Below are 8,178 nucleotides of genomic sequence, written 5' to 3'. Positions count from 1 at the left end.
ATAATATGAAATTACATAACAATATTGTGTGTAAATCCATTTTATGTAACAGAAGAGGAATATGAGTTTTTATGAACTCATAAGTTAAGAATATCTGTCCAAAAACTCAAGAAAAACTATATTTATATATTTTATAATTAAATTTAAATAAATACATCTTTATTTAATTATGATTTTTGAACAGACATCTATAATTTATGAGTTATTCGTATTATTTATTGAAAGATTTAAATTTATTAATAAATATTGAGCGTAATAATAAAACATATTATACTTTGATATTATTGCTCTAAATCTCGAAGATGAACAGTAATTGTTTAAAATCGACTTGTAACAACCGAGTTGAAATAATTTTTTTAATTTAATTTAAATTAATTGTGAGCATATAATTTATTTATTTCTCTTTAAAACGTGGCGGAAAGCCGATGTTGGTTGAGCTGGAATGAGACCACGATTACATGAACCAAATTATGTGCATTGAATTTGGAAAGGTTTGTGAGCATAATCCAGGGTGTGTTAGGGGAGATGGAGGTGACGAAAATCGGTGGTTTAGGAGGTGGGAGGAGGGCGGCGGCGGTGGGTGGTGGTGGAATCATGTGGGTTGCCCACGTGCATTTGCGTTGGATAACATGCACTCAAAGCAACAAACATGTGCAAACAACTCGAAACCTTTCAATGCACTTGTAAAATCATCTTAATACTATATCAGTTCAATTCAAATTTTTATTAATGTGGGATAAGTATAAAAACAATATATGTTCAAAGATAATTCTTAACCATTTGACAGTAAAACTTCGTATCATTGACATTTATAGTGTTCGAACCCGAAACCTAAAAATAACAATTAATTTACCATTGAGGTTGTGTAATTCATATCTAATTTAGTTCAATTTCAAATACATACTATCATTATATATATTTAAAATTTAAATTGAATTCAATCTATCACGAACTAAATTTATTATATTGATAGTATGGTTAGTTTAGTATATTATATTTATATTAGTCATTTACAACGCACATACACCCTACAAACACAATGTTCGAACCCAAAACCTTAAAAAAAACACTTCTTTAACTACTGAAATTATTCAATGAATCAAATAATTACATGACATAGTTCATTGAATAGGAAAATACAACAAATTATAAAGGTAGTAGAAAACTAATTATTTTCGTTAAAAATATTGAAGTGGGCAAATTAATTGTTAAATAATAAAATATAATCATACAAGAAAAATATTAAAATTTCAACAAAATATTCAAATAAATGATAGATATAAATTAAAATCACTATTGGCATCAAAGGATAATCATCAATATCAATAATTATCCCAATATCAATATGAAATATATATAACGATTGTACGTTAATAGACTGACATTATCATAATTAATTTCTATATATTATCAATAATTACATATGTTTATCAATTTAAGAAAAACAAATCTAACCTAATAAAAATTGTTATAATATCATGCAAATAATAATATAAAATAAATAACATGATTTAGATATGCAAAATAGAGATGAAAAATATGATTCGATAACTTAAATAAAATTATCTCAAATTCAATGAAATTTAAATTAAATTTTATAAAATTACGATCGAATCGATTTTAAGTTTTCATGTGGAGTTCTTTTGCTTGTGATTAAATAAATTATTGATGTAACCAAAAAAAAATTAAATTATTTGAATCTCAGTCGTTAAATATACCATCCTCGAAGGAACGTATATAAAACCTCAACCCTACCAAATTCTGCAGAACAACAAGAGTTTCCAAACTTTAAGCTTCCATTTCTCTTGAAAAAGAAAGGTCGGCCTGTAAGACACTTTGGAAAATCATGGGAATCTCTTCACTTCCCCAAATTACGTTCGAGTCGAACAAAGGCAACAGAGCTGGATCGAAGCTTAAGAATCGAAGAATCAGCAGGAAAAACCTAAGGCAAATTAAGTGCAGAAAACCCAGAACCAGAAGCGTTTTGATGAAGAAGATGACAGGTCGAACGCCGTGGAAATCCCAATACCTCCATTGAAACTAAGCTAAGAACACTACAGAAGTTGATTCAAATGGATCAATGGGGTTCGAAGGTCTTTCACGGAGACGGCTGAATATATTCTGTCTTGCAAATGAAGATCAAAGCTATGGAGTTCATGGTGAGAGCTTTATCGGTTTGTAATTAGTGAAAGTCTATGATTTGTTGATTTTGTAAAGACTGATTTTATATGTTTTTCACTTGTTCATCGTTGTTGTTTAATGGCCATTGGACTCTGGTTTATTGTAAACCCAGATGAAGCTAAACAAAACCAAAAGGTGAAATGTTTTTTTGGCCCTTAGTAAAAAATAAAAAACCAATCAAGTACTTACTCATCACATACGATAATTAGGGTAAACTAAATGTTTAGTATCTTAATTATCACTTTTATTCTATTTTGGTCACTCAACTATCTCTTTCTAAAATCATCATACCTGCATTTAGTTTTGATTTCGTTTCAATCACTCACTATTAAAAATAACGTGATGTTGACAATTAAGCCCTTGTTAATCAACCCTTTTATTAATGTGAATAAAGTTGATTATACTATTGTCAATTTTTTGAATGATTTAATGTGATTATAAGGTAGTATATGTTTATAAACTTTATTAACTATTGATAATGCAAACACACCTCGTAGAATCAACTACTCAAACTCAGAACCTTAGAAGGAATAACACTCTCATTAATCACTACAACCACTTGATGAATTTTACTAATTGTCATTTTTATTTACATGATTGATAATCACTAAATAGTAACCTATGTCGTTGATGCGACGGTTTAATTAATTATTTTATTTGATATTAAGAATTAAGTCATACCTTCATTCATGGATTACGCAAAACATCCACATGTATCGTCCCTTATATGATGGTGATCCCTCTTGGTCCTCCCTTTTTACTGCCCTCATTTGGCTAATTTGGAACAAAGGAACGATTATTTTTAAGGGCATCACTTATAAAACTGACTCGATTATTCATAGTAGTTATAGCTGGGCCAATGCTATGAAACTATATCAGAAATCCTACTGCACGCCCGAGACAACAGGGGCTACTTCAACATGGTCTTCCACCCGAGGATGGACGTGTTTACACACTGATGGTGCAGTTGCGACACGTGGGCGGTTTGATTGGTGTGTTTCGCAACTCCACTGGTGACTGATTACAGTTTTACAAAGAATATAGGGACAACATCGGCCCTCCACACAGAACTCTGGAGCATCTATGAAGGTTTACTCATTGCAAGGAGCCTTGGGTTCTCAGATTATTGATACAATCAGACGTAATAGAGCAGTCAAGCTGGTCGAAGATAGTGCTGCCATTGATATCATATTCCTCTAGTGCGCGCAATCCTGAAGCAACGAAGGTCTGGATGCTGGATAACAAAGGTCCAATGGATAAGCCAGGAATGAGAACAAGATTGCATATAAGATGGCAAAGCTTGCCTCCTGGAATCACTTCAGTTTGATTCGTTTTGACTCTCCCCCTGATGAGCTTGTTGATCTTCTTCGATTAGAAGCAGCCGATGCACAACAAGACGATGCCACTAGACATGCTTAGACTACTGTCTTAGGCTTTCTTTTAATTCAAAAAAAAAAAAAAAAGAATTAAGTCAGTACAATTACAAAACTATAAAAATGATAATAATATCTAGAAACTATTAAATGTAGAAGAATATAGATAATTATAAATTAGTTAAAATGTATAAAATTTTAAGAAATACAAAATGATTTTCATATTATTCATTGCTCAATAACTTAATTTTGTATATATCGAATTTAAGATTTCTTATTGAGTAATGTTTAATAAATCAATTAGTGTCACTATCATCTTCAACCACGTTAATCTCATATCGCTGAAAATATGTCGAGAATGACTTTCAACTATCGTTGAATAAATCAGATAAATTTAGTTCATTTAAAGGAAGTTTGATCCCAATTCTATCAGGTTGGATAGATACCAAAAATGATAAACACGCAAAAAAAATAGGTATATTTATGTTCGTTCCAAGCTCAAAGTACTATATTGTTTTTCTTAAATAGGTGTTAATTTTTTTTTTGTCAATCTAAATGTCTAACGTTATCACATTATCACTTTAGGTGTTTTGATCGTAACGGCCATTAGAAAACCCCCGTTAAGTGACATGTGTCATAATATATTTTTTTAATTTATTTAAAAAACATAAAATTAATATTAAAAAATTAAAATCTAAAAAATAACCCCAAATTCTTAAAATATCTTATTCTAGTTCCCTTTACTTCATCTGTCGATCATCTTCGGCCACCCATCCATCACCGACGAAGATCCCCATACGTCATCGACCACCCGTTGATCAGTCATAACCCTGCTATTATCTCAAAACTCAAAATTCTTAAATCCCTACACTTTAATCTCTAATCCCTAAATCTCAAATACTCAATCTCCAAATCCTAATAATAACGTCGGCCACCCTTAACCTCGAAAATAAAATTGTTGGCCTTAATCGACGACCACCATTACATTTATTTATGGTTCCAATCGATTGGGGTTTTGGTTGTTTCAGTTGGGGGTTCCCGGGGAGTATTGACGAAGGGGTGGGGGAGGGAGGCATGTGATCATTTTTTAAATTGATTTTTTATTTAATATATATATAAAATAAAACATGACAAACATGTTTTAATGGTTATTACGGTGAGACACATAAGTTATAATTTGTAATGTTATACCCCTGAATTGATCGGAGAAATAAACACTTATTTAAAAAAATACTATAATTTTAAACACTTCTTTTATATTAAACCTATCTAATAAAAAAAACATTGGATAATCATGAGTTAATCTTTATCTAGGATCACAAATCCTAATTTTATCTATAAAGAACAAGTCAAAAAATATCGCTCTCAAATTCATTTTAAATATTCTTTTTATTTTATATATGATATTTTTATAACTTTTTATTTTATTTATTTTTTTATAAATTGATATTCATGTAATTGTATTCTATTAAATTTCTAATATTAAATAAAATAATTATTAAAATTATTTTTTAATAATTTAAAGTAATTATAATTATTTGTTCCTTAGCTATTGGTAATGCATATACACTCCTATACGCAACTGTTTGAATACATGATCTCTAGATATAACAACACTCTCTAAATATATTTTTGAGATTTTTTTTAATCAATTAGCAAAGCACACCTATAGACAAAAAAATCACCTAATAACTTAACCCAAACTTCTAGTGTTTTTTTGGGCTTTTAAACAGACAAAAAAAATGGAAGGCCCAAAAAGTATCCATTAGGCCTTTAGACATTGGAGAATCACTTTCGTAAGCCATTCTTGGCCTCGCTGATTTGCTTAGGGCATTCTCGGATCAGGCTCTCAGGCATCAGCTTTTGCACATAGATTTCCCCCATTCTTTCCATTTCAAGCAAATCCTCAGACGGTAGCAGGTTCTATCTTCTTCCCTCAACTTTTCTTCTTTCAGATATCAAGGTTAGATTCTTTTCTTTTTTTACCTAGAATTCTATGTATATCTGGTTATTAAGGGATATTTATCAATTTATGAGTCCCAAAATAAAAGGCATTCACATTCTTTAGATGAAAATGGAAACTTTCCCTTTTATGATTGATCAAACTTGTGTGTTAGTGCTATTTCGTGGGTGATTAACTGATTTTTTGTTTGCAATTAGCTTAATTGTTTCTAATTTTATGTATTGTATCAAAACCGGTGGCCCCACCGATTCGATCTTCGATCCGCTTTTTTATTTGTTCTTTGGTAATAGGCTTAAGACAAAGCTGAGAGAGAGAACAGAACAGAGGCAAGAGTAAGAAAAATAAAAATCATCTAAATCATAATATACCTATAGATCATGATGATCCGTAGGGGGTCTTCTTTAATTTTTATTTCCATTTACTGATTTTATTGTATTTTATAATTCTTCCCTTTTTGTTTCTATCATGGTTGGTACCATTGACTTTGAGAGCTGTATAAATGGTATTTATCTGTTTTACAGCATTCTGGAATTTTTATTTGTTTTATTTTTTTCCCTCTGGATTTTTTTATTACATTTGTTCTGGAATTTGTATTCTGAGTCTTGACATGATTGATATAGATTTAAAGTTCCGTTTTTCCTTGTTATGTCTTTGGTTTCATTATATTGGAGTTGGGAATAACCACTTCTTTCTTTTTCCCAGTCACTTTTGATGCGTTAAAGGTTAATTGGGCAATGGCTGAAGAGCAAATAGATTTTGGAGATGAGGAGTACGGAGGGGCACAAAGACTCAGTACCAAGGGAGTGGAACCATACCTGCTCTTGCAGATGTAGAGATGATTGGGGAGGACGATGAATACGATGATCTACAATGTTAATGTTGGAGAAGGTTTTCTTCAGTTGCAACGATCTGAGGCAACTCATCAACCAGCTGGCATGGGCAGTACTGGACTTCAAGCTCATAAAAATGAGGCTCTGAACCAAGAGGTGAAGTAGGGGGTCCACAAGGGCTAACCATCTCCGGAATTTCAGTTCAAGAGAAGTACGCAAATGTTAGTGCCAGTTATCGTGAACCAGAGGGGCAACCAGCTGTAACAGACCAGATAGAGGATTGGTAGTTATCCAACTGGGTCTAACAATTCACAAGGGGGCGGTGTCATGGAGATGAACCCTAATACCCAAGTTAAAAATATGGGTTTTCAAGGATTAAATTCAGCATCCTCAAAGGTTGGGACCGGTCCTTCTGGTGTACCTCAAACGATTCCTAACAACCCTGCTCAATCCCTAAATTCAGGTGCTGTTGGTCCTCGCGGAGCTTCTCCGGTTCAACATAATCAAATGGGTATGAATGCAAATCATCCTATGATGAATGAAAATCAGGTTAGACCACCTATAGAGAATGGTCCAACCGTGCTTTATGTTGGTGAGTTACATTGGTGGACAACTGATGCAGAGCTTGAGAGTTTTATCTCAATACGGAAGGGTGAAGGATATTAAGTTCTTTGATGAGAGAGCTAGTGGTAAATCTAAAGGGTATTGTCAAGTTGAGTTCTATGATTCTGCGTCTGCAGCTGCATGCAAAGAGGGAATGAATAATTATATGTTCAATGGGCGAGCTTGTGTTGTGGCTTTTGCTTCACCACAAACATTGAAGCAGATGGGAGCTTCTTATACAAACAAAGACCAAGGCCAGCCTCAAGTACAGCCTCAAGGAAGGAGGCCAAATGAAGGATTTGGGAAAGGTGGTAATATGAATTACCAAGGTGGGGATACAGGAAGGAGCTATGGAAGGGGTGGCTGGGGCGGGGTGGTCAAGGTGTGGTCGAGGTGGGGGTGGAGGAATGATGAGAGGAAGGGGAGCTGTAGGTGTAAAGAACATGGTTGGGAGCTCGGCCGGAGTTGGAAATGGTGCTTATGGTGCTGGGGCCTATGGACCAGGACTGGGAGGTCCTGGATTTGGTGGTCCTGCTGGTGGCATGATGCATCCGCAGGGTATGATGGGTGCTGGGTTTGATCCAACATATATGGGTCGAGGAGGCGGTTATGGAGGTTTCCCAGGACATGGTTTTCCGGGTATGCTTCCTTCATTTCCAGCTGTTAATACAATGGGACTTGCTGGTGTTGCTCCTCATGTCAATCCTGCTTTCTTTGGTCGTGGAATGGCACCTAATGGAATGGGAATGATGGGTATATCTGGAATGGATGGGCCTCATTCGGGAATGTGGACTGACTCTAACATGGGTGGGTGGGGAGGTGATGAGCATGATCGTAGGACAAGAGAGTCTAGTTATGGTGGTGAAGATGGTGCTTCAGAGTATGGGTATGGGGATGCGAATCATGAAAAAGGAAGGTCAAGTGGTGCCACTAGGGAAAAAGAGCGGGTTTCTGAGCGAGAGTGGTCTGGCAACTCTGAGAGGAGGCATCATGATGAGAAGGAACGGGAAGTGGACAGGTCTGAGAGGGAGCACATTACAGGGAAGAGAAAGACAGCTACAGAGAGCATCGACATCGTGGACGTGACCTGGATTATGATGATGACTGGGATAGGGGACAGTCTTCTTCAAGATCTCGGGGCAGGTCCCATGCAAACCGAGAAGAAGAGCACAAGTCTAGATCAAGGGATGCAGACTATGGGAAGAAGAGACGCCTACCATCAGAGTGA

At 34.6% G+C, this 8,178-nt stretch overlaps 1 pseudogene; it reads left to right on the top strand.

Annotated features, from left to right (window-relative positions):
* Window positions 1-6,239: 6,239 nt before the first annotated feature.
* Window positions 6,240-8,178, top strand: LOC120150426 (annotated as a pseudogene).

Source organism: Hibiscus syriacus, unplaced genomic scaffold (assembly GCF_006381635.1).
Source record: "Hibiscus syriacus cultivar Baekdansim isolate YM2019G1 unplaced genomic scaffold, ASM638163v2 tig00111022_pilon, whole genome shotgun sequence".
Lineage (NCBI taxonomy): Eukaryota > Viridiplantae > Streptophyta > Magnoliopsida > Malvales > Malvaceae > Hibiscus > Hibiscus syriacus.
Note: the sequence above shows the minus strand (reverse complement) of the source record. Positions and strands in the feature narration are given on the sequence as shown.